Consider the following 6,914-nt stretch of genomic DNA (forward strand, 5'->3'; position numbering starts at 1 on the left):
CTTGAATATCACCTGCTGAATACCACCTCTGGCTTTGCTATGTTTGGGGATATTTTGGGGTAATTGAGAACTATTTTTTATTCACCCAAGATGTGTTTCTCTTAGTTACTACTCCAAGTGCAAAAAATGTTGTAAAATTTTATTTCAGTTTATTGATACGAGTAGCACTTTAGCAACTACACACAAAAAGGGAATTTAAAAAGTGTTGACCTTGTGTAAAATGCCCTGTGAGGTAGCAAAGAGAAAGGGAGGATTGGAAGCTGAATGAAGATGTCCATCCTGAAATCAGAATGATTCTTCCAGTGAATTGCCCTACTACAGTCTGAGGAAAATGGTGTAAAATCAGGAGGGTTGGAGAAAGACGGAATTGTCTCTGGTTGGCCCCTTTCCCATTTTCTACTTTGTCATATGAGTAGTCCTCAACTTACGATGACAATAGAATACAAGATTTATGTTGCTCAGTGGGACATTTGTTAAGTGACTTTTAGCCCCATTTTATGACTTTTCTTGCCACAGTTGTTAAGTGACTCACTGCAGCTACTAAGTTAGTAACTTGGTTGTTAAGTGAGTCTGACTTCCCCATTGACTTTGCTTGTCAGAAAGTCACAAAAGGTGATCACATGACCCCAGGACATTGCAACCATCCTAAACACAAACAAGTTGCCAAGCTTCTGAATTTTGATCACATGACCACGAGGATGTGGCAATGGTCGTAAGTGTGAAAAACAGTCATAAGTCACTTTTTTCAGTGCCGTTATAACTTTGAACAGTCATTCAATGAACTGTTATAAGTCGAGGACTACCTATAGCATATTCATGTTCTAACACCATTCTTCCTGTTTAGTTGCATCATCCCTTCAATTTTATTTGGGAAAGAATGGGATATATCCTGGTGCAATTCTGTTCCAATAACATTTTGGAAATATGCTTAAGAGCCAGTAGTCTCACTTTCCTTCATTAAGTGCTAGAGTCCTCATCCAGTTCATTCCCTTTGTGCTGTGGTGCCATAATGGTGGATGCACATCAGTGGTGGGATTCAAATAGTTTTACCATTGGTTTGGTGGACGTGGCTTGGTGGGCGTGCTTTGCGCACGTGCACACACTTTGCGTGCACGTTCTAACTCGCCTCCTGCAAGCTTGCGCTCTCTTGGTCGCTTCAGCAGCTGCTGCACAGCATTCTTCTGTGCTGCACAAAGCAGCTGTGCTTCAAATTCAGAGGACAAAGGTAAGTATGGGAGCCCAGGTGGGTGGGTGGGCCTAACAGTAGAACGGCGGAGAGAACTGGTTTGGTCTCCGCTGTTCATTGCCGCTACCGACTTGGCAGAACAGGGACAAACTGATAGAATATCACCACTGAAACACATTATATATCTACAACAGGCGGTCCAACCTTGACAACAAGCTGGCTGGGGAATTCTGGGAGTTGAAGTCCATAAGTCTTAAAGTTGCCAAAGTTGGACACCCCTGATCTACAGTGTAGTAAACATGGAATAAAAAGCAGTCAGATTGTGTGGCTTGATACCTTCAGCACCAGATTCTCCACCCAGAATTGAACATTCCAGGGAAATTTTTAATAGTCTCCCCACTTCTGTGAAATAAGGTGGAATCTGAGACCAGATCGTAACGTTTCTTGCAGCAGCACTAGTGGAGCCTACTAGTGTTTAGATTTGGACTTGTCCCTTCTGTGATGGTATTCTGGAGGTTGGAGCAGTTAATGATCAGTGGTCGATCAGAATAATTCATACTATACTATTTTGTAGTATGTGATGTTTTATTATTTTTATTTGCTTTTAATCAGATTTGTCTACCTACTGGGAATGTTTTAAATCTATAAAGTGGACATTTTAATGCTGTATTGTTTATGTTTTTTAGGAAGTAGATTCTTATAGAGTAAATGCATGCAATCATACCAGAAGAAATCTCCCCAGACTTGTATGCATTTATTCTTAAATTCCACCATATTCTATTATTCTTATTCAGAAGAATAACAGAAGCTATAGGAGCAGCAGGGTGGCCTAGTGGTGAAAATGTTCTCCTTTCACAAGGAATGTTGAGAATTGAATCCTAGGTAGCAGCAGATGTTTTTCTCCTAAGGTACAAAGAAAAAAATCTGCTGTGAACTCTGCATGACATCAAGAAAGGCATCCAATCAGTAAACATTCATCTCTATCCAGTTGTCTCAACACTATCCCAGATTAAGGGATTACAGGGTTGTAAAAAGGAGTACACAGAAGCCATAGCTGCCCCATGACGTAACTGCTGAATCTTCACTCTAGTTGGGAGTTAAACTCTACAGGATTATACTTAACTGTTTGGTAGTGTTTTTTTTCTCTTAAAAATACCTAAGGTTTAAGTACATCTGACATCATAGCTAATTTTGTATCTTACAAAAAAAAGGTAAATAGCTGCTTCCAGTTTAACCTAACATTCTAACTATATAAGTATTTATATGTAGGTTTGAGATCCTGCCAGACTTCTTGAATATTAAAGCAACAAAACAAGATTGACCTGAATTTTATTCTTTTAAATAATGTCCACTCTTCTACTTCCAGACACACATGCGTGGCAATGTGCATATAGACAAACAAGTCATTGAAGAAAGAGGCATGTGTTTCAGGTAATATATTTCATTACAGGAAGTTTAAAATGCAAAACTTTCCCAATATCATTTAAAAAAACCTGCATTCCCATAGATGAATAAGAAAGAATCCTAATTCCAAAGCCAGTACCCTCTCTTGGGCCTTGACTTTGAGCTTCCTGTTCCTGTGGCAAGGGTAGGTATTCTATTGGTTGCTGCAGGGGTCATGTTCAAATCCAGTTTGTCTGGGATAAGTCTGGTTGAACTGTGCTGGATGATGTAATGTCCCCAGGTGATTTCCCAATGCAGTGAGCCCTGTTGTTAGATGGGTCAGAGGGCTAAACCTATTATGTCCTAAGGGGTCATGTCTTAATCCCATCACCCTGGAGATAGAGGACTTTTGTTTTGTAAATAGGCTGGCTCAGTCTTACTGTGCACCGAGTATCTGCCAGGGGCAGGGAGCTGTTTTGTTTTTAAAAAACATGTTTCTTCTTTTCTCATCCAGGGAAATATAATATTCTGCCTTTTTAATATTTCCTAGAATATTTCTCTATTCTAGGGGAGGAGTGGGTGCTAACTTTCTACAAGAGGAAAATTGTGGTACATTCCTTTGTCATGCTACTCATGAAATTGTCTCTTGCTATGGAACTCAAGATGTTCAATATGGAATGGAATCTCTGTAAAAACACTGAAGAGCAAGTAAGTATGGTTTGAGTCCTGAACTAGTTCAGTGTTTCTCAACCTTGGCAATGTTAAGATTAGAGGACTTCAGTTTCAAAACTTCCCCAGTGTTATATTCAATGGGGAAAAGTCAGTGATGTCAGACTTCCCCCATTGGTTCATTTTCTGGGCAGGAAAATGAACAGCCACCAGTGGCCGAAATTGTGGACAGCAACCTGTAAAAAGAACAGCAGGCACACCTGGCTGCAGTCTTTACTCAGAAGTAAATAAAGAGATCCTTTCCCTCTCCCCGTTGTCCTGCCTCTTCAATCTAGCCCATATCTAACACCCAGCCAGGATGCTGATTGGGAAGTCTGGGAATCGAAGTCCACACATTTTAATGTTGCCAAGTTGAGAAACACTGGAGTAGGACATTCAGTTTCTAGTCCTCTACATAGCAAAGGAGCTTACTGAGTGACTTTGGGTCAGATGATCCTTCTCTTATCAGCCTACCTCATAAGTTTGTGGGGGGGTTTTTTGGGAGGGGGGAGGATATGAGGATATGCTATATATGTTTTTGTGAGCTCCTGAATGAATGGCAGACTAGGGTTAGGGTTGAATAGATAGATATTTTTTTAAAAAGTTGAATTTTGGGCGATAGCATCAAGAAACAAAAATAATTGCTGGACTTCTAGTTTTCAGGGCTTCAGCGGCAGGCAGGAATCTGCAATCATGCGCGGTTTCTGCCTGGGCTCGCCGCTGGAGCATCCCGAGCCAGTTGGCTTCGGGGCTAAGCCACCCTGTAGAGGTGGCGAAGAGGGGGGAGATCCCAGCAGGGTCGAGGAAAACCGCATCTTTCCTCCCCAGCTGGCTAAACTTTCTTTCCCGAAGGTGGTAAGAGCGGCGGTCAGAAATGGCCGCCTCAAAGAAGCACTCATCTGGAAAAGAAAGTGCAGGAGGAAGTTAAGAAGTGAAAGTTTTGGCTGACTGGGATAAGAAGCAACAATTAAGGTATCCTGGAATTTAAATTTTTAAAAAAGATACATCGCTCCCAAGGAAGATTCTGAAGCAGCGAATGAAAGTGAAAAGGGAAAGTTTTTTTTCACTCTCCTTCCTTACGTTGACAGAGAACAGAGATGAATGAGAAATCGGAAAAACCCACTTTGGCATTAATAGGTAATTAAACTGGATAATTAAATGTCAAGGGGACAATAAAGATTTCTGAACACTAAAAAAACCTCTTTTTTTGCTGTAAGTGGGAAGGGAGAGGAAAAGAATAAGAGCAGGATTTGGAAGGAGGAGACTGCCTGGAATTTAAAAGAATCTGGTTAAATCCTAACAAGACTTCTAAAAGATACATTTTAACTGGAACTTTGTAACTAAACAGTAACCCCAAGAAGAGAAAGTGAAAAAAGAAGAAAGTGTTAAAATAAACAGCTTGTGTGTATTTGGATTGCTTGGTGACTTTGGAAATTATATTTGAATGACTAAAAACACTTGGGTGGTTGTTTGAAAAAAAATTTTTTTACAATGGCATCACTTGTGGATGCCATTGTAAAAAAGAAAAAAGAAAAGAAGAAAGTGTTAAAATAAAAGAAGAAAGTGTTAAAATAAAAGTGAAAAAAGAAGAAAGTGTTAAAATAAACAGCTTGTATGTATTTGGATTGCTTGGTGACTTTGGGACTTTTGGAAATTATATTTGAATGACTAAAAACACTTGGGTGGTTGTTTGAAAAAAAATTTTTTTTACAATGGCATCACTTGTGGATGAACTAAAAATGGAATTTTAAAAATACAAAGAGGAACAAGAAGGGAAGGGCTCTCTTGGCTCTGTTTTTCAATTCTTAGAAATGGCGATCTGTACCTACGAGAAACTACAAGAAAAGACTACGCAACAAGAAGATTGGGACAAAGAAGAAGCCATCTTTAATGAACAAGTAACTTTACTTGGGGAAGAAAGGGGAAAGGAGGAAAAGAAAATGGAGACTTTAAGACCTAACAACCAAAAAAGGGAAAAATAAGGTGAAAAGTGGATATAACAGTAGAAAGCAACAGAAAAGGGGAATACAGAAGAGGGAAATGGAGGTGGAGAGACAAGGGGGTAAAAAGGGCAGAGAGAAGAAGCAAGGGAGGAAGGAAGGGAAGAGAAGCTACAAAGGTGTGGAGCAAGATGTAAAGAAACAGGACTTATTTAGAGATAATGGGTAAAAACTTAACTGAAAAAGTGATTCTTCAAAGGTACATAAGATTGTATTGTTATATTTGTATTAGAAATAATGTTAGAAAATTAGAAACAACATATGATTAAAAAGTGGGATAAAATACTTGGTGTAATTCAGTGAAACTTTTGTGAACAAAATAAATGAAATGAAATAAATGAGAGAATTGAATTAGGAAGGAGTGGGAACATTTTAATGACACAATGTTTTAAAATATAAGTGAAGTTGGTGGCGAAATAACTATGGAAAGTTTATAAGTGTTCCCATAGAAGTATGATACTTGTTTGAAAAGTAATGTGTAAAATGTTTAAGATTTAAATGAATATTAATATTAACGATAGATTTGAATTGGTATGGATTGTTGTTTTATATTATATATTTATAATTTTTTCTCTTTTTAAAATATAGTGTGTAACTTTAGAATGTACTAAGCAGAATCTGAATGGAAGTTATGTATTATACTAAGTGTTATAAATTTAGAGGAAAGAGATAAAGGCGTCATACTTCAATCACTGATTACAGGAGAAATTTTGTTTAATGAGAAAAGATAATAGACAGCTGGAAATAGGACAGACAAAGAATATAAGTATAATGATCTGAACTGAGATGAAATAAATAAAATAAAATTAAGAAAGTTAAAAGAGGGGAGAAGCTATACAGAAAATGTGGAATGGTAATAAGATATGGAATGGTATATAAAATGAGCATGAATTTGAATTTGTGTCTGTACGAAGAGATATACCCTGGGATCAAGCTGCTTTCAAAAAAGATGTTTTATGTTTTATGTTTTGTTTGTTTATGTTTGTTTTTAAAAATCAATAAAATTTTTTTTAAAAAGAAACATAAATAATTGCTTATGTTTTTCTTATATTATGGCAATTAGCAGTGCTACCATGATATGAGTAGAATAAGTATTTCTGCATTTATATTAGCCAAATCTATTGTTCTAGCCAAACCTCTGAATCATCCTTTGCTGTATCCAGCAATGAAAAAAAATTCTTTATTTTACAGCAAGAAATTGTTTGAAATGAAGTATTACCATCACTATACAGATGGCAATCTGCCATCATTCATGACAAGGTGCTGTAGGAAGTGATAGTTGTTCCAAAATTTACCACTGCTACAAAGGATGTGTTATCACTCCTGCCATATTGCATGGTATTCATGCTCTACTAACTAACTGGCAAATTCATAATGGGATCTTCTAATGTGCAAAGGAAATAACACAGAGGGGGTACAAAGCAAATGCTGTTAATACAATTGATTTTGTTCTGCAGGCATTTTAAACCCTGGGGTTATATATCTCAATAATGTCAGCCAATAACAATGGAAAGCTACCAAAGCTACATTGTTTATCCTAAATTTTCATGTCAGGCACAGCATGCATGACCCTATCGGTGATCATGAATTCATATCAATAAATTCTAAGTTTAAAATCAATATGTTTCCAGGTGAGG

At 37.6% G+C, this 6,914-nt stretch overlaps 1 long non-coding RNA gene across 1 annotated transcript; it reads left to right on the forward strand.

Moving 5' to 3' along the window:
• Window positions 1-4,598, forward strand: LOC148127682 (uncharacterized). The gene is made up of 3 exons (XR_015741027.1): window positions 1-59; window positions 2,553-2,617; window positions 4,130-4,598. It is a non-coding gene; the product is annotated as an uncharacterized LOC148127682 (long non-coding RNA).
• The last annotated feature ends 2,316 nt before the right edge of the window (window positions 4,599-6,914 follow it).

This window comes from Pseudonaja textilis, chromosome 1, assembly GCF_049901715.1.
Source record: "Pseudonaja textilis isolate UNSWEBS1 chromosome 1, rPseTex1.2, whole genome shotgun sequence".
NCBI classification, from domain to species: domain Eukaryota; kingdom Metazoa; phylum Chordata; class Lepidosauria; order Squamata; family Elapidae; genus Pseudonaja; species Pseudonaja textilis.